Below are 26,120 nucleotides of genomic sequence, written 5' to 3' on the forward strand. Positions count from 1 at the left end.
TACCATTGATTCAAAACTATTTTTTGTTAAGTTATAGCTTATTATTCTAGTCTACGACCCTTTTAAATTTGTTTTATATCTAAGTCTTTAAACGATCCCGTCCATTTTTACTAGAAATATGTTCTGCTATAAGGAAAATATGTGTACACAATTTCATTACGATCCGTTAATCGATGGCTCCCGAAACATAGAAAATTGCTTAGGCATAAAAGGGGCGGTGCCACGCCCATTTTTTGAAATTTGAGATTTTTCCTATTTATTATTATAAATCCACTTGGGAAGTGAAATACCATTGATATAAAGCTCTTTTTTGCAAAGATATAGCTTATTTTATTCGTCTACTACCCTTTGAAAAATATTTTATATAGAAGTGGGCGTGGTCCTTAACCGATTTCTTTAATTTTCTTCAACGCATTCCTTATAGTAAAGGCAACCTCTCTGCCGTATTTTGTTACGACAGGTTTAACGATTTTTGATTTGTGATTAATAATATTTGTAAAATATATTTTATCACAATTGTCGCGCGGTACCACGCCCATTTTAAAAATTTTTTTCAAATTTTTATCAAGAGTCTCTATATCAGTCCACACGTCAAATTTCAAAATTTCAGGTATATTATTTACTAAATAATCAGGTTTTTTGTGTTTTCTAAAATGTTATATATATATAAAGTGGGCGTGGTTTTGATCCGATTTCGCTCATTTTCAGTACCAACTATTCTGGGTCCAGATAAGCTCGTGTACCAAATTTAGTGAGGATATCTCAATATTTACTCAAGTTATCGTGTTAACGGACAGACGGACGGACGGACATGGCTCAATCAAATTTTTTTTCGATACTGACGCTTTTAATGTATGGAAGGCTTCCATCTCGATTCCTTTATACCTGTACAACCAAAAGTTATCCAATCAAAGTTAATATACTCTGTGTGCAAAGCACGCTGAGTATAAAAAGCAAGAGGTTCGGAGCTTTGTTGATTAATTCCTTGCTCGTAAAAGAGCGGTCTAAGACTAATCTTTGGATGATCCATTTTTATACTCAGCTGAGCAGAGCTCACAGAGTATATTAATTTTAATCGCATAACGGTAATCCGTAACGGCATATACTAATCGAGATAGATATAAGAAAAAAAATAAATAAATGTAAGGCGCGATAACCTCCGAAGAGATCTAAGGCCGAGCTTCTCTTCCAATTTGCGTCGTGCTCCTCTTGATTTTCCCTACAAATTGGCCGGACGGGACCTACATGTTTTATGCCGACTCCGAACGGCATCTGCAAGGCAGATGAGTTTTCACTGAGAGCTTTTTCATGGCAGAAATACACCCGGAGCGCTTGCCAAACACTGCCGAGGGGCGACCCCGCTTAGAAAAATTTTCTTCTAATTGAAAAACCTTATTTCTAAAATGTTGATGTTGCTTTGCCCGGGGTGCGAACCCAGGGCATACGGTGTGGTAGGCGGAGCACGCTACCATCACACCACGGTGGCCGCGAGATAGATATAGACTTCTATACATCAAAATGATCTGGGCGAAAAAAGGAATTCATCTAGCCATGTCCGTCCGTCCGTTAACACGATAACTTGAGTAAATTTTGAAGTATCCTGATGAAATTTGGTATGTAGGTTCCTGGGCACTCATCCCAGACCGCTATTTAAAATGAACGAAATCGGACAATAACCACGCCCACTTTTTCGATATCGAAAATTCGGAAAAACCGAAAAAGTGCGATAATTCATTACAAAATACGGATAAAGCGATGAAACTTGGTAGGTGGGTTGACCTTATGACGCATAATAGAAAATTAGTAAAATTTTGGACAATGGGCGTGGCACAGCCGACCTTAAATGCCATAAGTCGAAAAAAAATTTACCAATCCTTGTGAAATTTGGTAGGGGCATAGATTCTATGAGGATAACTGTTTTCTGTGAAAAAGGGCGAAATCGGATGAAGCCACGTCCAGTTTTTATACACAGTCGACCGTCTGTCTTTCCGCTCGGCCATTAACATGATAACTTAAGCAAAAATCGATATATCCTTACTAAACTTAGTTCACATACTTATCTGAACTCACTTTATCTTGGTTTAAAAAATGGCCGAAGCCCGACCATGACCACGGCCACTTTTTCTATATCGACAACTACGAAAAATGAAAAAATGGCATAGTTCTATACCAAATATGAAAAAAGGGGTGAAGCATGGTAATTGGATTGGTTTATTGACGCAAAATATAACTTTAGAAAAAACTTTGTAAAATTTGTGTGACACCTAACATATTAAGTAGAAGAAAATGAAAAAGTTCTGCAGGGCGAAATCAAAAGCCCTTGAAATCTTGGCAGGAATATTGTTCGTGGTATTACATATATAAATAAATTAGCGGTACCCGACAGATGATGTTCTGGGTCACCCTGGTCGATATCTCGAAAACGCCTTCCTTCACATATACAACTAAGGACCACTCCCTTACAAAACCCTCATTAATACCTTTAATTTGATGCCCGTATCGCACTGTTACATACATACATATATCTTGCATGCATTCTCAACGTTTCTCACGCTGCAGTGCATTTGACACTCTGCTTATGTGGTAAGTATAAATGTGATTATAATAAGCAATATCAACATAATTACGTTCCCACAGGCAGGCAAGCAAGCGAAGCCCGTGCGATATATGAGCCACGCTTATGCACCAGCGACCGTGCGAACGGTTGCTATGTACAAACGTTTACATCGCTCATGCAATATGTATGTACGTATGATTAGTATATAGGAACTTTAATCCATAAGAATTTATATAGAATATTTTAGTATAAATAAGCCGAAATTTACTGAATAAAGTCAATTCAATCTTGGTGCCGCTTAACTGGCACTTCCCAAATTTAATTTCTTTTAATGCCATCCTACAGTGCAAACACATTATAGAGTAACCCCTGGTCCACCTATATGGCGATATCTCGAAAAGGTGTCCACCTATAGAACTAAGGCCCATCCCTTTTAAATAATCATTAACACTTTTCATTTGATACCCATATCGTACAAACACATTATAGTCACCCCTGGTCCACCTTTATGACGATATCTCGAAAAGGCGTCCACCTATAGTATAAAAGGTGAAAAATGAATAGAGTGTTTGTGAGGTGTAAGTGTGAATGAGTGAGTGAATCTTTATTCAAATATTGTTAGCTTATTTATACTAAATTATTCTAAACATATTCTTACATACATATTTGCTTTAAACATACATACGTACTTAGTCTAAACATATTCTTACATACATATTTACTTTAAACATACATACGTATACCTACATACAAACCGACACAAATATGTGCCTACATATTTGTGTTGAGTTGTGACGTCTGTGGGAAATGCAATATCAGCAAATTTTCCTAAATGCAAATTTGGTTTAGTTGCGCGGTGTACACACATCTGTATTAAATCGTGTGAATTGCGCTATCAGCAACAATTAGTAAATGCCCCGTTTTGTGTTGATTAAAATTTAGACTCTTTTTGTTACAGGATAGCACATTAACTGGTTTACTCATTTGGCATTGAAATTGTTGGCTGTTTACACTACATCTCCCTTTTTTTTCAAAATGCTTATGCATTTTGCGAATGCATAAGCATTCTATTTTTATTTAGTTAAATATAAATTAATTCTATATTTTATATTTTATGTTTATAGGTTGAAAATTTACTTATTCTATTAATGTAAGTCTATTTTTGTATATTATTATTTTCTTATTGTTTTGATAACACCATCTTCTATGTGTTTAGGCCACAGGCCTAAATATATCCCCCCCCCCCCCCCCCCCCCCCACCTCGTAGCATAACTTTCTTTGGTTATTTTCCTTCGTTACTACCACCCACATATTCTTGTGATCACTATACACACAGGCATGTGTGAGTGGTAGTACGTCTGTATCTTAGATTTTTACCGCTGTGAGCCCGCGGTACAGCAATTTTGTTGCCGGGAAACCCAACGAAGGAGCTGTATCGTGGGTTCATCGGCTCATGTAGCAAAGAGTCTCGTCCTCTTTAAATCCAGCAGCCAGCAAAGGTACACGCAATCGCCCGTTCACGTAAGTTATAATTTCCTGAAATATACTTAATATTTTAAACTTTCACAACATTTGTTAACATTTTCCTTAACACTTGTTGTATTTATACACATCGAATAAAAAAAACACTGTGAATTCCTTTTTATTAATACGAAACCCTTTTGGTGTTTTTATTTTCTTCCTCTTTTTTCGCCTTAACTAATCTTTAACAAATACGTGTGTGAGCGCCGTTGCCACCACGCATTTGTACATGGTCCTTACCGCGCCGGTAAAGAGAACCAGTCACATAATTACAGTCCACTCAACTCTCTAGGCATTAAAGCAAGGAAGCATACCAAACTCGTGAGAATACACAGGAAAAACCAAAAATTTCAACATCAAATATCAGCAATTGTCCATGGTGATACAACTTTCTTGGTGATACCAGCGATTTTATATTCAAAACAACAACAACAGCCAATATACAACAACTGATACACTTTTGGTGGTACCTTTTGGAAACAACAACAAAATTTAGATCACATTCGAGTACTCCGGATCAACGAATTAATAAAGGCACGTGGTTGAAAATATTCCGTGCTAGGTAGGGTTTCTTTAATTTCACTTTTAATAAAATTTCAAAATAAAATTATAAATTATAAAATGATTCTGTGCAGGCGATTTTTTGTGAAGTGGAAAATTCATATTTAGTTGAAAAAAAAGGGGGCGCTCAAGGCAGTTATTTAAAGTTTGTGCATCATGTCTTGTGACTATCTGGTACAATCCCCCACCCGCGGTAAGATTGTCCGGACACAGCTCAAGGTAGCACAACACCGCGCTAAAGGTTAACATAACCTCAAACACCGTCTTGCGCCAATTTTCAACTTTCACTTTTGCAGAATTTTCATTTTCAAGAATTTTTCACATTATTAAATTTTGATTTGTTAAGCGTCTTGAAGCAAAATCTGTAATTTTAATTAACGAGTACAAGTCAAGTTAACTAAAGATTTTTTCCACAAAAAAAACAAAAAAAAAATCACTTGCGCCTATTTACACGGGCAATACGATCGCAAGTTAGATTGTTGCTATAGCACAAAGTGCACTTAGTTTCATACACACATATTGTTGTTGTTGTTTGGGTAGCCAATAGCCTTATTCCTTGCACAAATATTTAAAAAATTGAAGAATTATCATTCTCACTTGCGGCAATATACAAATCAGTTTTGACTGATCTAATTTTGTGATACAAAAGTTCACAGTCCTCGGTTAAATTACCAAAAAGTCCATAACAAGCGTACATATAGTTTATTTTTTTTTTTTCTCACTAACACCACTTTTTCACCAGCCAGTACTTATTGGCTTACACAATTCGTTAACACAGCTGCATTAGCACTTTCTTTTAACAATTACGTGGGTGCGCGCCGTTGCCAACACGCAATTGGACATTCCCTCAAACTACTAGCTTTCTTGCAAGCTTCGAGGCCACTTCACCGAGAAATCTCTCTCGAATACATTCCTTCATTCCAGTTCATTTTCAATCAGTACTCTCTGCAAAGGCAATTAATTAATTAATATTTCAATAAATTTTCATTTAATATAATGGATACCTATATACGCCAAGCAGAGGCAGTGACTGAGTTTGAAAATGACTATCATGATATGTCCCCTTCATACCATACAAAACACACCCTCTTAGTCCAAAAGGAGGAGTTGAAATCGCTATGGGAGAAGGCGAAGCAGACATATGAAGAACTCTTGAGCTCCTGAGAACTGGAGGCAAAAGAGCTGTCGGCCATCAAAAAGAAGCACAAAATTGCATACTTCAGCTTTCTCAAGTGCCAGGCAGCGATGGCTGAACTTTCGGAAAAACTTGAGAAAGCTGAAAAGAAAGAAGAAAGATTACCTTTCTTGGCCTTCATTTAGAGACATGTTCACTACTATATATATACGTAACAAAAACCCCGAAGCAGTAGAAAAATTATATTATTTAAACCAAAAGACTCAAGGTGAGGCCAAAGAGATCGTTGGGCGGTGTCCTTTAACGAAAGACGGTTTCGAAACAGCGTGGAAAAATCTTTGTGATAGATACGAAAATAAGCGTATCTTAGTAAACGCCCAATTAAAAATTCTTTTTAGTTTGAAAGCAGTTGAGAGTGAATGCGGTAGCTCTATAAAGAAACTGCAACGTGAAATAAATAATTGCATCTCGGCGCTCCAATGTCATCATATAGACATATCAAATTGGGATGCAATTATAACATATCTATGTTCCACAAAACTGCCAGAAACCACACTGGCACTCTGGGAACAAACAATTGAAAACAAAACGGAAATTTCAAAATGGGCTGATATGGATAGATTCTTATCCAATCGTTTCCAAACCCTAGAAACCGTGACTAATCTAAGAGGGGATACAGTTTCCAAAACCTCGAAGCCACAAGTATCTCGTTCGACAACAGATACATCTGCTAAAAAATTAGGGTCCTATCAGGCAAGTGCAAGTGTAGCCAAACCTACGTGTAAGATGTGCAAAAGTCCTGCACATAGAATTTCAAAGTGTGAAAAGTTCTTACGTTTAACACCCAATAAACGGTTTGAACAAATTAAGAGCAGCCGTGGGTGTATAAACTGCCTTTCTGCTGGCCATTCGGTAACAAAGTGCACCAGTCAAATGAACTGTGCCACATGTCATTTAAGACATCATACGCTGCTCATATTTCGATTCAGCCAAAACCAACAAATACTTCTGACACGATCGGAGCATCTACCTCACGGGAAGCTCAAATACGACGCAATGCTGAAAGAGAAAATGCTCCGATTAATAATGTGAACTCATGTTTGCTAATATAAACAAAGGGGTATTACTAGGGACAGCTCAGGTTAATATTCATTTTAATGGTGTTGACTATTCGGCGAGAGCCCTAATAGACTCGGGATCTGAATGCTTATTCATTACCGAGAAACTAAAGCGCAGCATTAATCTGCCATCCAAACACCTGCTTTCCCAAGTTTCGGGCATCAATAATACAATGTCTGCACAAGTAAAAAAAGCGTGCAACATACAACTGCGGCCACCAACCGACCCATTAATCAAGATCAATACGATCATGCTGGTTTTACCACAATTGACGGAATCTTCCAACTTGCCAAATAAACGCAATGACTAGGCAAGCATTCCGTGACTTAGTACTGGCTGACAAACGATTCTTTTTCAATGAGCCAGTCGATCTAATCATGGGCGGAGACATATACCCCCAAATTATGTTAGGCGGCATTAGGAAAGATGTGCTAAACACATTAATAGCACAGGAAACGGTGTTCGGCTGGATTTTGACAGGCCGTACAGATGCGGTTGATACAAATAAAACCCTAGTTTCATATTTCAACGAGGTCACTGTAGACAAACAACTGGCGGCTTTCTGGGAGATAGAGGAAATTCCAAAGAAGAGGAGCATCACTAAAGATGATACTTACTGCGAGGAGCTATACAAATCCACAACAGTTCGGAACAAGGATGGCAAATACGTAGTCTCCTTACCCTTTAGGAAAGAGTTTAACTTAGGCCCCTCATTAAGAAGTGCGTGTTCTCAATTCTATCGCACCGAGACACGACTTGCGAAAAACCCAGTTCTTCAAACGGAATACAATAGAGTTGTATCCGAATATGAAACCTTAGGGCACATGAAACAAATAGGCAATATTTCGCCAGACTCAAATCACTGTTACTTCCTACCTCACCATGCTGTTATAAAGGAGGGAAGTACAACGACAAAAGTCAGAGTCGTATTTAATGCATCTTGTCCTACCATTAATGGCAAAAGTCTAAATGATGCCTTATATCCAGGTCCGATTCTTAAATCCGACCTGACAATCCTTATACTACGTTGGCGGCTGTTCAAATACGTATTTAACAGCGACATAGAAAAAATGTATCGCCAAATATGGGTCAATGAAGACCAAACAAAATATCAGCGAATCATATTTCGCACATGCCCCAAAAACCCAATTAACATTTATGAATTGAAAACGGTAACCTTTGGGGTTAATTGTGCTCCGTATCTTGCGATTCGAACGCTGGACCAACTAGCTGATGACGTGCAGACATCGCATCCAATGGCAGCAGATATCCTGCGAAATTGCATGCACGTTGATGACGTACTCGCCGGTGGACATAGCATCGAAATTGCAATCAAGGCAAGGGACGAAATATCATCGGCATTGCAATCGGCAGGTTTCCCATTGCGAAAATGGACGTCCAACTGCAAGAAAATTCTACAAGGTATACCGAAGCAACACCTATTAAGCGAGGATTTTCTTGAGTTTGAAGACACCAGCATGGTAAAAGCACTCGGTATCAGGTGGAACGCCCATTTCGACTACTTCTACTTCACAGCGAAACCCTTTGAAAATAACCATGCCGTAACAAAAAGGTCAATACTTTCTGCGATAGCAAAACTTTTCGACCCTCTTGGCTGGCTGGCACCAGTCGTAATTGTAGCCAAAATAATAATGCAAAATATTTGGTTGGAAGGGACAGGCTGAGATGAAGATGTGTCTGAAACTACTCTACATCGGTGGCAATCATTCATGACGGACTACGAAAAGATCAACGATATACGCATACTGCGATGGGTTCACTACACATTGAAGGACAATGTCGAAATACATGGATTCAGCGATGCTTCGGAAAAAGCATATGCCGCCACTGTCTTCCTGAGGGTACAAACGAAGGATCAAGTCTTCACCAACTTGCTGATGGCCAAGACGAGAGTAGCCCCGGTCAAAACTATATCATTGCCACGACTGGAACTCTGCGCCGCAGTCCTACTTGCAGAAATCATAGAGTCGGCCATAGAAAATATGCACTTTCCAATATTAAAGTAACCCTTTGGACATATTCGACGATAGTACTGGCATGGATCCGAAAGCCACCATGTTCGTGGTCAACGTGTGTGGCACATCGAATAACGAAAATCATCGACAAAGTTGGAGACAAAGTATGGCGGCACGTAGACTCCGCGTCAAACCCTGCAGATTTGGCGAGCAGAGGCCTCCTCGCTTCGGATATAATCAACAATTCTTTGTGGTGGCAGGGACCTTCTTGGTTACAAGAAGACAACGAAAATTGGCCAACACAAGAAGAAGATTACAATACGAATATGGAGGAAAAGAGGGTGAAAGTTCATACAACTTCGGTCAAAAATAGCTTTGATATTCTGGATAGGTTTTCCGATTTACCAAAGGCTTTGCGGGTTATATCCTATATTCTTCGGGTTTTTTCCAGAATACGCACCCAACAACTAAAGCCTCCTTTAAAAGACATTCTTATTCGATAGCTCCTGATGAAAAAGAAAAAACAACACGAAGATTGATAACAATATGCCAGAGGCAACATTATCAAGAAGAATACGCAAATTTGAACTCAGGAAAACTAATAAATGGGAAGAGTGAGATTTTACCCCTGAACCCATATATAGATGAAGAAGGCATCATTCGAACTGGGGGGCGGACTGGGGCATCAGAAGACATGTCCCATAACGAAAGTCATCCCATTATTCTTCCTTATACTTGCAGGTTATCCAGACTTATAGCTCAATCCTCTCATGAGACCACCCTGCATGGAGGGAACCAGCTGATGCTACGTCATATCCGCACTCAGTACTAGTTCCCACCCGTTAAAGTCATGATAAGGTCGGTTATCCACAACTGTAAGGTCTGTACCATTTACAGGAAGCGGACACAAACGTAACTTATGGGGATCTTTCCGAAAGAGCCCACCGCCTTTACTAGGGCCTTGACTAACACTGGGGTAGATTTCGCGGGACCATTCGATATAAAATCCTACCGAGGGAGGGGATGTCGAATTTCAAAAGGATACGTTTGCCTGTTTGTCTGCTTTTCGATGAAAGCCATCCATCTAGAAGCGACAAACGACCTTAGTACCGGGTCCTTCCTAGCTGCCTTCGCCAGATTTGTATCCAGGCGAGGCTGTCCGAAAAACGTTTACTCCGACAATGGTACCAACTTTGTCGGAGCTTCGCGATCGTTACGATCCGAGTTTATTAAGGCATTTCTGCGTGAAGCAAGGGACGGAACATTGAATAAATACAGCCATCACACTTTAGAATGGCATTTTATACTGCCAAGCGCTCCTCACAAATTCAGTTTCAAAATTAACTATCTAACCTAATCGGAGGGAGGTGTCCTCGGTGTAATATAGCAAAACTTCATTTCTTGTATTTTATTAATAAATCACAATTACATTAAGATTATGTACTTGAATATTACGCGTAGTTATTTTTATGTAAATGAATCATGATGCTAACAAAAAACGTGTATGCTTCATAAAGTGATTGCCTATCTGATGCAGACAGGGCATAGTATCATACTGATGACTTTATAGTTCCAATCTTCAGCTGAATACTTCAAAAAAATTAGTAATGATTGGTTGAGGACAGTTTGTTTTTGCTTCAATTATAGCGAACACTGATAGTTATCTTTCTTGTGGCTTATTTTTTTAATAGATTTTGTTGTTGTTTGTTAAAAAATTTTAATTTTTTGACCGCCGAAATATTTTGGATATTTTCCAAAATGAATGCCTACATATAACAGCAACAAACTCATTTTGGATTAATAATTATGATTACTACCATAAAACAATGAAATGAACATCCTACGACAAAAGGAAAAGCAACTTCATGCTGTAATATACCTGATTTTTTGGCATGCGCCATCTGCAACATAAGCGAATTCGCCAATTCTGGTGGATACATTTCTGCTGCCTTGCGGCGACAAAGGACGCGTTATGCCAATAAGTTGTAGATGTGTCTTCGGACTATGCTACGCGAAGATAACGACCCAAATAATCCACTGCCAAATAAAATATCTCCCTATTGGTGTCAGGATCGCGATAGAGATGAACATCCATCTTATTCTGAAAAGAAATAAAGAAATTAATAAAATCACGTGGTGTTGGACATGCATACATTGAATTTTGATGTACCATTTGTAAATTGGGCATAAGTGCAGCTGCTCCATATGCCTGTATACAATGCGGAAGCAGACACTTGACTTACCGGTTTTGGGATGATTGAAGCGGTCCACTGTTGTGCAGATTCCTGTGGTAACGGCAACCGTTCCGATGCAATTTCTATAATTAAAACAGGGATTTAACACCGGACACACAAGTAACACGTACTAGGCATGCTAAATTTTGTGCAATTTCACTTTGACATAAACGATGCTCTGCCGTGGGATTAGGTAATAAATTGATGCGTGAACATAAACCAGCCAGTTGTGGTATAAGACTCTCCCACCGTACCCCTAAATCTGCCGCTGTTGAGCGTCTTTAGACTCTTGAACCTCTCATTGATGTCAATGAAATCTAAAAAATATTTGTCCCTAATTTGACCAACTTGACACTTTGAAGGTCTTGTTGGCCTTAGCCCCTTCAAATTGAGATCCCAACTCATGTGAATAATCGAGATTATCATTCATGATTGCATCTGGTGCAATATGCTCGAATATCACTTCATGCCCGAGTGCCCATTGCTTCGTTCTTAGCAAATATATTGCTTGCATATGATGATAACCAAGCGCGCCCGCTTTAACTAGTTTTGCGCAATCAATTAATTTTTCGGGTACACCCAAATTGCTTATAACAAATTGTGCCTTTTCCGGAAGGGTAACATCCTTTGAAACGCTAACATAACACTAAAGCACATTTTGTACGTGCAACTCAGGTTGTTACTTATTTAATATGCATAATGACTAAATACAACATCAAACTCCAGGCATAGAAAATCGCTAATTGAATATTATTTGTTAGTTCATTGATTTGTTGCACGACGATACCAAAAGCGTGCACGGAAATCATCTGAACATGTTACGAATGCTGGCGAGTTTGGTGAATGCGTTATAAAGTGCACAGGGTCGTTGTGACCCAATGACATAAGATTTAAGCAAGCGCATTTACGGGAATTCCATGAGCAAAGTGAAGTGGTGGCCTAATCAGGGAAGAGTACATAGTGCTCAGTATGATTGAAAACGGCCAGTGTATTGTGTTCTTGTTTGCCAGTAGTACCAGCGCCAGTATAGGTCTGCACGGGTCGGCTGGTGCATAGTTCCCACAAGAATACCAACGAGTCTTTGCCAGATGAAAGTAAGTACTTTCCGCTTCTTGTAAATTTCAATGAACAAATTTCTGCACCAGCATGTGCTTGCGGTATAGTATTGATGCAACGGCCACTGACGCCACCCCAAACTTTGATCGCACCATCTAAACTACCTGTAGCATACAGTTTGGCGATTGGTGCAAAATTTACACATGTCACGGCAGCTTTGTGCTGTTGTGATGGTATTGCGCTCACATAGCATTGGCAAGTAAGTACATCATACACACGCAAGACATAATGCTCGGTCCAACAGCCATATAGTCGCCCATCGGATGAAAAGATAAATAATTCACCGGTTCACAGTCGGAAAACCCATTATGTGCCTTTTTCACCGGAGGTTTTGCAATATCAAATAGTTTTACGGTGCCATCACGTGAACCAGATGCCAGGATATGTTCTTTCGGATGAAATGCTAAATAGGATACTTCATCCGTATGACCATAGAGTGTACGTATAACAGGATGACCCTGCTGTTCCCGCCCTGCTTCTATATCTTCAGGTGCTGACTTGGCTAGCATACGGTCAACATACAATATTTTCATACTTGCGTCAACACTGCCCGTAGCAACCAACGTGCCATCATGACTGAATGCACCAGCACGACAAGATTGTTTATGCGATGTAACATAAGTGGTTTCGTAAGATGCCGGTTCAGGTGCTAAAGCGGATGCTTCAGGTTCAAACCCCAAATAAATTCCAGGCAATACAGCGCCTTTAGGTGCAATTGGTTTTTCTTTGGTGGCTTGCATACCGGCAATCATGACATGTAACTATCGCTCGCTGGGAGCGCATTCGTCTGCTTTAACAAGCACAGATAATTCCATGGCGAGCTTTTCCAGGCCATCGTACATCAGTTGACTGATAATCCACCTATATAGAATTTCACAATTTTTTACGGTATTCCTAGGATCTAATATCTCGAAGTCGCGCATTTTCTCTAATTTTTCAAGTTTTTTTGATGGAATACCAAAATAGATGCAAATTAAGTGTTCCTGAAAAGAAAAAAAAGAAAAAGAGAAATTAATTAATAAAAACATAACCAAGTTTACGAGTATACTTACTCACCGCGTGTTTTATATCAATGACATTTTTTTTTTTTCATTCAGGAAATGGAAAAGCGTAGCAGATGTCAAAATCTCTACATTTAATGCTAGACTGTCAATGATTATTGCAATACAAACGTTAGGCCTCATGCGCAAGCATCTCGCGCACTACACGTCACGTACTACATGCCGCATTACACGTCATGCACTACACGCCGCACTACCGTCACGCATTACATGCCGCACGACATATCGAGCACAACACGCCACACATGTCGCGTATTACATATCTCGACCAATCATTCATTTGGTCGAGAGTTAAAATACTTAATTCCACGAATCTCAACATTATCGACAATACACGTCAAAAATAATGTTGAATGGTGGAAGTGCAACTCTGTAATACCTTTTCAGCCAGGTTTCGAACCGTTCCGTGTGGTGGCAGGCCACTTGTTGTGAAAACAAAGCTCACCACAAATCAAATAAATCTTTAGGACTACTTCGGACTACTTCTACCGACATAAAATAAATTATAAAATGTACTAAAGGCGCTAAAGCACCAGCCACATCGCATGGATGCTTGCTAAATCCGTTTTTTCTTCGTTTCTTTGCGCGCATAAGTATTTACTTATGGCCTTTAAATTTTTATTTCAATAAAATGTTTTTTTTCTCTTGCGAAAATATATGAGAGATAATATTTTATTTTGGCTTACGCCACCCAAACAACATTCCTCCAACCTCAATTTGGGCATGATCAATGATACCAATACTCTTTCAGATCATGACCCGTTTCGAAACTCGTATTGGCCAAGTCAGAGGGGAGCGCCAAGCGCTTCAACGTCGCCTGCCAGCTCTGCGGTAGAAATCATAGTATGAGGCTCTGCGCTGAGTACAGAAGCAAGTCGCCCGAAGAAAGGTTACGGGCTGTTCTACTACATAAATACTGCCCGAATTGTTTGTCGCCGTTTCATCGCGTTGACAACTGCAAAAGTAAATATCGCTGCAAACGGTGCCAGCAAAAGCACCACACCACGCTCCATCTAGATGAGCGTCTTTCTGAACGCGATGATGCAACAACCATTGGCGACGACAACCCGTCCGATGACACGTTGTCAATCCACCTAATGGGGCCGACAAAGTCCTGGGCTCAGCAGGTGGAGGAGGAGAGAGCAAAGGCGGAGGAAGAAAGAGGTGAAACGGAGACAACAAGACCGTCAACGGTCAACCATGGGATGCGCAGTTTCCGGCCGCTGTTACAGCATGAAAGAAGCGCGGCGAAAGCGAATAAACGTCGAAACGAACGAGACAACTGGCGGCACCGCGACATCGGACTCCAAGGAGGCCCGACCAAGTCATCCAAACGCGGAAGACAGCAGCGGCGAAAGAAATCAACCATACACTTCTGACGCCTTAGATACAAAGGCACTATCGCGTGGTACACCGGAAGGCTTCCGAACCGGCCGGCTGCTCCCAGCTACTCCAGCGCCCACCATGCGGTCTTTCGTGCCCATTGCGCCGACGGCCATCGTACGCGTCGAATCGCGTGGGCACCTACATCTGGTTCGTGCCATCATTGATCCCTGCGCCGCCAGCACCATCGTCGATGCAGAGCTGGTACGCGATTTGCAGTTGGAGCGCCAAGGACAAGGGCAATGCACCCTTATTCTGCGCGGCAAGTTCGGGTCAACGACTCATGTCACTACCCAAGCGCCGTGGTCAACGGCCGCTATCGGTTGAGCCCGCCATCCAATGTGGATCCAAGGATTGCCGTTCCGTTTGAATTCATGCGGTTTGCAGATCCTCAGTTCTACCGCTCATCGCCAGTTCGGCTGACACTCGGCGCTGATCTATACGCCGAACTCATGGTGAGCGGAACGCCAGCAACAACAGTTGGCGGGCTCCTGACCCAACCGACCGTATTCGGGCTGGTAGTCTCAGGAGCCTGCCAAAAATAGGAGCGTTTCATAAAAACTAAGTAATTACTGCTGCACGGAATTTAAAACAACGTTCGTATATTTAATAACCTATTTTCTTTTTCTTCACAAGACAACGAGACACGAAGTCCACCGTGCGACGTGCAGTGCTTGCAGTCCGCATCTGCACATCGACATAACGCCTTAACTGGACGTGCGATCACGAGTCATTCTTTTTATCTTTTCATTTTTTTTTTCCGTTGTTGCTTACGGCAAGGGACCGATATGTTTAGGCCACAGGCCTAAATATATCTCCCCCCCCCCCCCCCCCCCCCCCCTCGTAGCATAACTTTCTTTGGTTATTTTCCTTCGTTACTACCACCCACATATTCTTGTGATCACTATACACACAGGCATGTGTGAGTGGTAGTACGTATGTATCTTAGATTTTTACCGCTGTGAGCCCGCGGTACAGCAACTTTGTTGCCGGGAAACCCAACGAAGGAGCTGTATCGTGGGTTCATCGGCTCATGTAGCAAAGAGTCTCGTCCTCTTTAAATCCAGCAGCCAGCAAAGGTACACGCAATCGCCCGTTCATGTAAGTTATAATTTCCTGAAATATACTTAATATTTTAAACTTTCACAACATTTGTTAACATTTTCCTTAACACTTGTTGTATTTATACACATCGAATAAAAAAACACTGTGAATTCCTTTTTATTAATACGAAACCCTTTTGGTGTTTTTATTTTCTTCCTCTTTTTTCGCCTTAAATAATCATTAACAAATACGTGGGTGCGCGCCGTTGCCACCACGCATTTGTACACTATGTTACTGGGAAATTTTTGCTTATCATTATTTCCTATTCTAGACGGGATTAAAGTGTATTATTTTTACTATCGATATTTCCTACTTTATAGGTTATTAATAAAATAATTTTTCTTATTGATATTTTGTATTCCGCAGGTTATTAATAGAATTATTTTTCCTAATCTACAGGGCCCTATATATCTACTATCTTTTTATCTAGATTCAAAAATCCTATTATCTAAAATTATGGCCTCTCTAAAAGGCGAGGTTTCCCTATATGAAAAAGGTTAAACAAAGCTTTGTTAAATTAAAATTAAAACGTATAGAATAAGATAATGGTTACAGTGATCATAAGTTGAAAATTGACATTGATCGAAAAGCGGGATCTCTGAGGGTATTATATACAGTAGATTGGGTAGATTCAGTTGCTGCTTGGGCAAGAAGTAGTTATATAGTGCTAAGTGGTTAAACCAATGGGTACAGTGGATGCAAAAATTTTTCATACCATTTTCATTTTTTCCAGCAATATTTTTATTAGATCTTATCTGTCATGCGGTTCCTGGGTGGCCTTCCCAGATTGGATCGTCATGATATTTATGAAGAATTTCTTTAATTTCTGTCGAAATTTTTCACATGCATAACTTCTGGGGTTAATGCAAATATTAGATCTTTGAGAATTTGGGTACCTATTTTATTTTTATTTTTAAATATGCTTACTTGAGTATTCATTATTCTTGACTAATTTGGCTCCTAAGGGACAACTGTCTTTTTCTCTTACAAGTCCTAGATTGCCGGCATTTTTCAGCCTGGTTGAATATTGTAGTGTGCCTGACCACACTGAAGCACGCGATGCATATTGCTCAGTCAACAGGTTTGATGTCTCGATTGCATAGCTTTACTTATGAATCACCTGTGACACATAGCTTAGCAATGCATGATCGCATTACAAGTGGCACACTTATTTCAGAAACAATTAGCAATTAAGCATTTGTATGTATTTCAAGCAGAAATCAAATATGAAAAATATTTAATATCAATTTAGCAATTGAGCAATTTTGTATGCATGAGTAGAATTAAGAATTTCACTGTAAACATATAAAAGCTGGCGATGAGCCAAAATAAATTATTCTTGACTGCAGACTTAAACCTGGTGTATGTCTCTATTCAGGAATCAAAGCGTGCATTTTAATGCTCGGACAAATGCGGCTGGAGAGCTAAGATAATACTCAAATCCACACTTCATCTTGGACTAGGTCCTACATAGGAGAATTAGGGTTACACTTGACTCAATCCTGATTCAGTAGACTAGGTCCCCTACAATATTGTCCTAAGTCAATAAATTCCTCAACAATCCGGTTGCTTATTATGCTACAAATTTTCTATCCTTTTGGATGAAAACGAGCGCGACATGTCTAATTGCAAATTTATTTATTTACTAATCGCTTTATTTATAATAAGGTTCTCTTTGTGACTCTTAGTTTCTTCATTACTGTTGGTAATAGTGTTATTGGCTGGTTTTTTTTTCTTTTAGAGTTTTGCCTGCTTCCACTGACATTTTCCTTTCTAGCTATGTACTCTTTGAAGCATTAATTGTGATATAAATATCAAATTCGTTATTTTTATAATGGGTATGTAATTATTTAGAACAATATTAAGTATATGCATTTTTTTAAAAATTGTCCATCAAAACTTTTGCAAAGATGTTATGAGCATCCAAAAAGATTATTCAAATTTTTGGTTTGCTATCGAACTTAGACAGTGCTTATAAAGCTGTCTCAAGAAAATATACTGTTAATTGAAGCATATTGAGGGTTATTTTTTGGAAATGGGGTTTTAATGGTAAGTTAATAAGGTTTTTGTTTTTAAATATGCTCTTGAATGTTTTTTTGCTGTCTAAATTAAATTTTGATATAATTTTTGAGCATCATAGCTATTGCAATGATCAATAGTATGAATGCGAAAAATAAAACGAATAACCAAACGTCGGGGATGTTTTGAATGTTGTTGGTTTCTTCTTCAACTTGTGGCTCATATTTAATTATTCGGTTCTCTGATAACTTGTTTTCCGAATTTCCTGAGTTTTCTTTTACTATCTCATAACCAGCTATGGCTATCGTAATGTCGTTTGCCAATTTTTTCCACCAAGACATTGCGAGATATAAAAATTTCCTTTAATAATTTTCCTGTTTTGAAAAAAAGGACTAAGAATATGAAAAAGGACTAATTTAGGCCTAATAAAATTATTGATTTTGTTCTTACGTAAAATTTTATTTTACAACTTTCTTGTTTGTAAAATTTTTTCTTTTTAAAAATATTTTTTTTTTTTCATAATTTATTTTTTCTTACTTAACAAACTTTACAGAATATTGGAATTTGAAAATTTATTTCTCTGCAATTTTCATTTATATGTTATTTTTATTTCTATTTCATTTTCTATGCCACTTTGGGCTTCATAGTTTTTTTTCTCTTTTTAACGATTTTTGATGATTAATAATATTTGTAAAATTGATTTTATCACAAGTGGGCGCTGCCACGCCCATTTTAAAAAATGTTTTCAAACTTTTATCAAGAGTGCCACGCCCATTTTAAAAAATGTTTTCAAAATTTTATCAAGAGTCTCAATATCAGTCTCAGTCCAGTCAAATTTCAACATTCTAGGTGTATTATTTACTAAATAATCAGGTTTTTTGTGTTTTCCAAAAGGTTATATATATAAAATGTGGGCGTGGTTATCATCCGATTTCGCTCATTTTCAAAACCAATCTATTATAGGTCCAGATAAGCTCGTGTACAAAATTTGGTGAAGATATCTCAATATTTACTCAAGTTATCGTGTTACCGGATAGACGGACGGACGGACATGGCTGAATCAAATTTTTTTCGATAATGATCATTTTGATATATGCAAGTCTATATCTATCTCGATTCCTTTATACCTGTACAACCAATCTTTATCCAATCAAAGTTAATATACTCTGTGTGCAAAGCACGCTGAGTATAACAAATTGGAAATTAAAAAAAAACTGTCAGATATGGAGTAACAGACCAACAAAGCAATATCCAAAAAGTAGTAAAAGAGATTGACACAATTTTTTTATACACAGGATTTATGTACTACAAGTGACTTAGTTTTTGTAATGAAATGTATAGATTTCCTTTTTATTTTTTATTTGTGTACGTATGTACATACTCAGTGCATTACCGAAGTATAGTTTGGAGGATTTTTCACAATGCTTCTGAAGCAATGAGTATGTATGTTTTTTATATACAATTAGTATTAGTTTTTATATAGGTACACACTTTCTGAACCTTTCTTAAATAAAAGACTGGTTAGGTTAGGTTAGGTTGAACTGTCCGGTCCGTGAGGACCTCACATAGACTGAATGAGTCGGTAGTGTTACCAGAAGTTTGTTCTAACGACCAAACTAAAAAACCCTATCAAAAACCAGGACCTATGTTATAAAATAACTCTGTCCTCTTGGCAAATACCAGAAGCTTCCTAGGACTTAAGCCAGTTGCCTAATAGCTGGAGTCTTAGCCTGGCAAGCGCATGGCACGAGCACAGAACGTACTCTATCGTTTTCTCCTCCAACACGCACTTCCTACATCTGCTATCACTGACCAAGCCTAATTTAAAGGCATGTGACGCCAGAAGGCAGTGTCCAGTCAGAATATATAATGAGTCTACAGCCCTCTCTTTAACTTTACAGCGCCGCGCTTGAACCCACGCCTTTCCCGCTTGGTCGATCATGTGCACTTCTGGCCTTCGATTAATCTTGCCCAGTCTAATTGGGACGTCTACGGAGCAAGCTTCAAGGGATGCACCTTTTTAGCTAGTTCATCCGCTTTTTCATTCCCATCTATTCCCATATGCCCTGGAACCCAATATAGATGTATGCTTCTCCCTGTCCCAATTCTCTCCAGAGACTGCTCACACTCTAACACGCAAGTTATGTATTTACATATGTACACATCATACATATGTACACATCATATAGCTGAGCTTAGTAAATAAGTTATGTATTCATGTACTAATAATTGTCTACCTAGTATGTAAGAGCGGGAGAAATCTGTCCCTCAGTTTGAAGCGAAGAATAAAAGCGTAAGGTCATACAGCTAAACCTAATTCTAAACGTGGATTTTGAATTTATTAAAAATCAAGAAAAAAGAAATATTAATGTTCCAAAAGTGGCGACGAGGATGGGATGCCAATATATAGTTGGTTTTCCCTGTTAAAAGAAAAAAAAAAATAATATATATAAATAACACAAAAAAACGAAAATAACAAAAAAGAAGTTTGTGCGCAGTGAACAAATAAATAAATAACTAAGACACAAAGTTAAAAGAATAAGATGTGTAGCAAATTTGTACAAATTGTTCAAAAAACAAAATTAATTTATTTCACAAAGAAAAAGGAATACTTTTATGTCTCAAAAAAATATTAATAAACTATACGAAGTATGCAATGTGTAAAAGATTAAAATATGCAAAAAGAAGGCAATTGGGAAAAACTTTACAACAACTAAGGCATGACGTAGCTGAATGCGTTTATAACCATTTCAACTATCGTAGGAGTGCGAGTTCGACTCCCACTCCCGAGAGAAAAGGCTTTGAAGAGATTTACAAGGTATAATCGAAACAGCTGTCGCCTTGTCCGTCCTGATATCACGTTGTTTAAATTTTTCTCAAATTATTAAATAAATTAATAAACTAGTTCATACAAAATCAAGAACATTATTTTCGCCCCTAATGAACTAATAATACTATATGGGCGGGATTCCAACTTCATGACTTGTGCCATCATAAATAAATGTGATCCAAATTAGTTTTGATGTATCTATCAATTTTGGTTACAACTGTACCAAAAAAAAATTTAATAAAAATATTTTTTCGTTTGATACACTTATATTACGACCACTCATAAATACACATAATTACATATAACTGCGAAAACAAACCCAACAAAAAGCCGTAATCTCAAACACAAAAAACAAAAATAAAACACAAAAAGTTATTCAATAACAATGGGTCTACCTCTTAAAGAGTCTCTAAGAGAAGCTCGTAGTCTCCCTTGCTACAATGGTACTGTTTTGTGAATTGAAATCTCGTTGCGCATTTCTTATTTTGTTTTAAAAAATTTAAAAGTTTAATTATTGTTGCAAATTTGTTTGAAATTAAGAAATAAAATATAAACAATGCACAGTATTGCATTCCATGTGGTTATCACTGAAATGAGTAATGAATTGGTGCCACAGCACCATCAAGAGAGGAGCATAAGAAGAAGACCGCCGGGATAACACAAATCTGCCGGACTTGCCTGCATTCATTCTGCAAAGCAATTTTCTGGCGGCCAAGTCGAGTTGAGTTTCGCCATATGCCAAAATCTATTTAAGCCTTCTTAAAAAATCCTTGCGCAATTTCTGCGAAGAGCTCTTCCGTTGCTTATGATATATTTTTCGACTTAAAATAAAGAATATTGTGGTTCTTGTTGTATTAACAGTGAGAATATTGTGGTAGAATGTAAATACATATTTTAGCACAAATTTGTACAAATAAGTGTTCTTTCTTAAAATAACCAATTTCCTTTAACGATTTTGATGCATTCCCTTTAATTTAGCTAGTGAAAAAACTCCTATGAAATGGCAGAGAAATCTCCCTCTCCCTCACATTCATAATACCTACTTTTCTCCCATAACCGGTTTCCGCTTTTTCCAACATTGTTCAGAATAGGAGGAAAGGGAGAAGTGAAAAAACTCACAAGGAATTTTTATTTAGAATACCAGGAATGGGAGAAGGGAAAAAACTCGCACGGAATTTTCGTTTAGAATTGGGCTGATTATATTTTATTAATTCCTTTGTTTCTTTCCGTTTCTTCGCGTTGCCGTGAGCTCAAACCGGCATTCAATTTTGTTTGTGCCTACAAACACTATGTGAGGTCTTTATTGACCGGCCAGTTCAACCTAACCTAACATATAGATTTTAAATTTCAACTATCACAAAAATGTTTAAACTGCAAGTACTGATCGAACGATATGAGTACTGAGTGATTAGTATCGATACTTCTCTAAAAAATACTTGAGTATTTCGAACTCGATGCTTTTTAGCATATATTGATACTTTACCTCGATTCTTTACCAAGTCCGCAGGTTCTTAAAGTTTTAAGTGAAACAGTGTGCAGCAAAATAACACGATAACTTGAGGAAATTTTGAGATATATGTGCATATTGTACTATAAGAAAACAATGTGTCTATTGGTCAGGATCACTAATAGTATCTAAAAGCAAAACTTGCTAACTCCAATAAACTGATTCGTGACCATACTACCAATGTACGAAAGTTTAAAACAAATTTTGGATCGACATTTACGTTTGCGCGTAAAACAAAAACGCTTATCCTCGCTTAGATAATGCTTAGGAGACCCATCTAGCGGCAACTAGCTACAGAACATGTTGTACCGAAAAGCGGAAGCATAAACCTCTTTTTTTTTTCTCGGACGTGGTGGCAGCGCACTGCCCTCAAGGCCCCGATGAAACCAGCCTAATCCTGTTTTTGTTTTTTTTTTTAATTCATACATACTTTTATTTTTTATTTTTTTTGTATCCTAATTCTTATTTATGTGTTATTTATAATTTTTTTGTTACCGAGTCTTTAAGAGGCAGTGGCTTCTTAAGTGCCGAGATCTAAAACCGCTCAGCTACAGAGAAACTCATCAGCTGAGAAATATAGATTCACAAAATACAACAGATTAAAAGTATAAATATAATTTTTTAATTATTAAGAGAAGATAGAACCGCCTTTTTTATGGCAAAGAGCGAGTCCGAAACATCAATTATTCTAGAGTGAGAGTTATAATCTTCACACAAACATAGAAAAGGTTCGTGTATTTGGAAATTGCTTCCGCATTGTTTAAGAATTATAGGGTTATAATGCCTTGAAACTCGGCATGGAACATTCAAGTTTACTTCGTTCACAAGAAATGGGCTTGAAATCGATCCATTTAAAAGTCTATCCATAAATAGTACACCTAGCATTTCTCTACGACTTGCAAGGGTAGGAAGACATCAACATAGTCCAGCGAATTAAAACGCAGCGGCTGCACTGGCTAGGCCATGTTATGCGAATGAATGATTATGCTCCGGCCAAGAAAGTGTTTCTATGGGAACCCACCTATGGAAGCAGAGGTAGAGGGCGGCCCCCACTCCGTTGGAAGGACCAGGTGGAAAACGATTTAAACTCCCTTGGTTTGACCAATTGGCGCCGGTTGGCGGAGCGAAGGAGGGACTGGCGCGCCTTGTTGGACGGCCATAACCGTTTAGACGGTTAAGCGCCAATTAAGTAAGTAAGTAAGTAATTAATTGTATAAGTAAGTTGCCTTTACATTATAACACCTACTGCGCAGCAATTATGAATTTATAGAATACGAAAATGAATTAGAAATAACTACAACAAACCACTGTCTATACTAAAGAAAACTCAACAATTTATTACTTTACACGCATTTAATGAATGTTAGTTTTAGTTTGGAAATTAATATAGTGCTTAGCTTCTAAGTTGTTTGTTGCTGAGAAATATAGATTCACAAAATACAACAGATTAAAAGTATAAATATAATTTATTAATTATTAAGAGAAGATAGAACCGCCTTTTTTATGGCAAAGAGCTAGTCCGAAACATCAATTATTCTAGAGTGAGAGTTATAATCTTCACACAAACATAGAAAAGGTTCGTGTATTTGGAAATTGCTTCTGCATTGTTTAAGAATTATAGGTTTATAATGCCTTGAAACTCGGCATGGAACATTCAAGTTTACTTCGTTCAAAAGAAATGGGCTTGAAATCGATTCATTTAAAAGTCTAGCCATAAATAGTACACCTAGCATTTCTCTACGACTTGCAAGGGTAGGAAGACATCCACATAGTCCAGCGAATTAAAACGCAGCGGCTGCGCTGGCTAGGCCATGTTATGCGAATGAATGATGATGCTCCGGCCAAGGAAGTGTTTCTATGGGAACTCGCCTATGGAAGCAGAGGTAGAGGGCGGCCCCCACTCCGTTGGAAGGAACAGGTGGAAAACGATTTAAACTCCTTTGGTGTGACCAATTGGCGCCGGTTGGCGGAGCGAAGGAGCGACTGGCGCGCCTTTTTGGACGGCCATAACCGTTTAGACGGTTAAGCGCCAATTAAGTAAGTAAGTAAGTAATTAATTATATAAGTAACACCTACGGCGCAGCAATTATGAATTTATAGAATACGAAAATGAATTAGAAATAACTACAATAAACCACTGTCTATACTAAAGAAAACTCAACAATTTATTACTTTACACGCATTTAATGAATGTTAATTTTAGTTTGGAAATTAATATAGTGCTTAGCTTCTAAGTTGTTTGTTGCAACCCCTACGTGTTGCAAGGCCGGCGGCAATGTTTAAGCCAAGCGCTTTCAATAGTTGGGAACCACTGGTGTTTCTTCATTTACAGCTGTTAGTCATAAAGCTGCACGGCTGTTGGAAATCCGCCGGTCGATCTCTTTCGAGGTTAGGGTTCGTGAATGCTGCGCTCAACTGCAAAGTGGTAGTCTACTTTCACGACGACAGCAGTTGAGACAGCGGTCCAGAGCAGCATTTTCATGTTCAGGTAAAATTCGGTCTTTTCGGTAATATATAACATTTGTAAATTATTATACCTATAGATATTTGTATTTCTGATTTTCAATTCGATTTTAAACCCGCATATATCTTCGTATATGCGATCTCTTCTTCCTTAATAAACCTATACATTTTTATATTCAGACCAATTCTAAATATTCTCGCGGAATTTTGTTCTCGCGGATTTTTTTATTCCCGCGGAAAAATTCCTCCAATTATTTTCTCCTATGGAGGAGAATAATTGTGGAATAGAATTTCGAATTTTCGAAGTCAGCTGTTTTGTCAATTCAAATTTCGTTGCGCATTTCTTATTTTGTTTAAAATATTTTAAAGTTTAATTATTGTTGCCAATTTGTTTGAAATTAAGAAATATGGTATAAACAATGCACATTATTGCATTTCATGTGGTATTCACTGAAATGAGTAATGAATTGGTGCCACAGCACCATCAACAGAGGAGCATAAGAAGAAGACCGCCGGGATAACACAAATCTGCCGGAGTTGCCTGCTTCCATTCAGCAAAACAATTTTCTGGCGGCCAAGTCGAGTTGAGTTCGCCTTTCGCCATATGCCAAAATCTATTTAAGCCTTCTTAAAAAATCCTTGCGCAATTTCTGGATGGCTGCATCAAATATGTATACCAAGAGATATTGTGGTTGTTGTTGTTGTATTAACAGTGAATATTGTGGTAGAATGTACATACATATTTTAGCGCACATTTGTACAAATAAGTGTTCTTTCTTAAAAGAACCAAATTCCTTTAACTATTTTGATGCATTCCCTTTAATTTAACAAGTGAAAAAACTCCTAAGTAATGGCAAAGAAATCTCCCTCTCCCTCACATTCATAAAACCTACTTTTCTCCCATAACCGGTTTCCGCTTTTTCGAACATTGTTCAGAATAGGAAGAAAGGGGGAAATGAAAAAACTCGCAAGTAATTTTTATTTAGAATACGAGGAATGGGAGAAGGGAAAAAACTCGCACGGAATTTTTGTTTAGAATTGGGCTGATGGAGTCTGTGCTCTCTCTAACGCATGAGAACAACACTTTAACAATGCAAAAAATTATTTGCAATAAACTGCGAAGAAAAGCATTACAATCCATTGAGACGCTGGTAAATTCGACATTCCAAGAGATCTTAACGAAACTAAAGGAACAGTTCGGAATCAGAACATCGTACCTAACTCTTAAGCCGGAGTCATTGGTGCCGTATGTCGTATCGCTGTATCCGTATCCCCAACGTAATCAGCTGTTTATCGTTACGACGGTAAACCAAAACCCAATTGGTTGGCTACGATACGGTTACGACCTTAGCGGCACCAATAATCGATTGCATTGATTATCATAAGGTTTGTCGAATCAGCTGTTATAAGGTTACCGATAAAGCACCAATGTCTCCAGCTTTAGGAACGAGGCGATGGATGTCAAGGCCAATACAATGGAGCAACTCCATTATAAATTAAATAAAATTTTACACACTATGAACACTAAGCATCT

The 26,120-nt window shown here is 38.2% G+C and overlaps 1 protein-coding gene and 1 pseudogene across 1 annotated transcript in view; both read right to left on the bottom strand.

The window, feature by feature from the left end:
* Positions 1-26,120, bottom strand: part of Lipt1 (Lipoyltransferase 1) — a 514,034-nt gene that overhangs the window by 126,283 nt on the left and 361,631 nt on the right. The gene's annotated exons all lie outside the window — the stretch shown is intronic.
* Positions 11,828-13,142, bottom strand: LOC137246647 (cleavage stimulation factor subunit 1 pseudogene; annotated as a pseudogene).

The sequence above is a fragment of the Eurosta solidaginis genome, chromosome 3 (assembly GCF_040869045.1).
Source record: "Eurosta solidaginis isolate ZX-2024a chromosome 3, ASM4086904v1, whole genome shotgun sequence".
In the NCBI taxonomy this organism is placed as follows: Eukaryota; Metazoa; Arthropoda; class Insecta; order Diptera; family Tephritidae; genus Eurosta; species Eurosta solidaginis.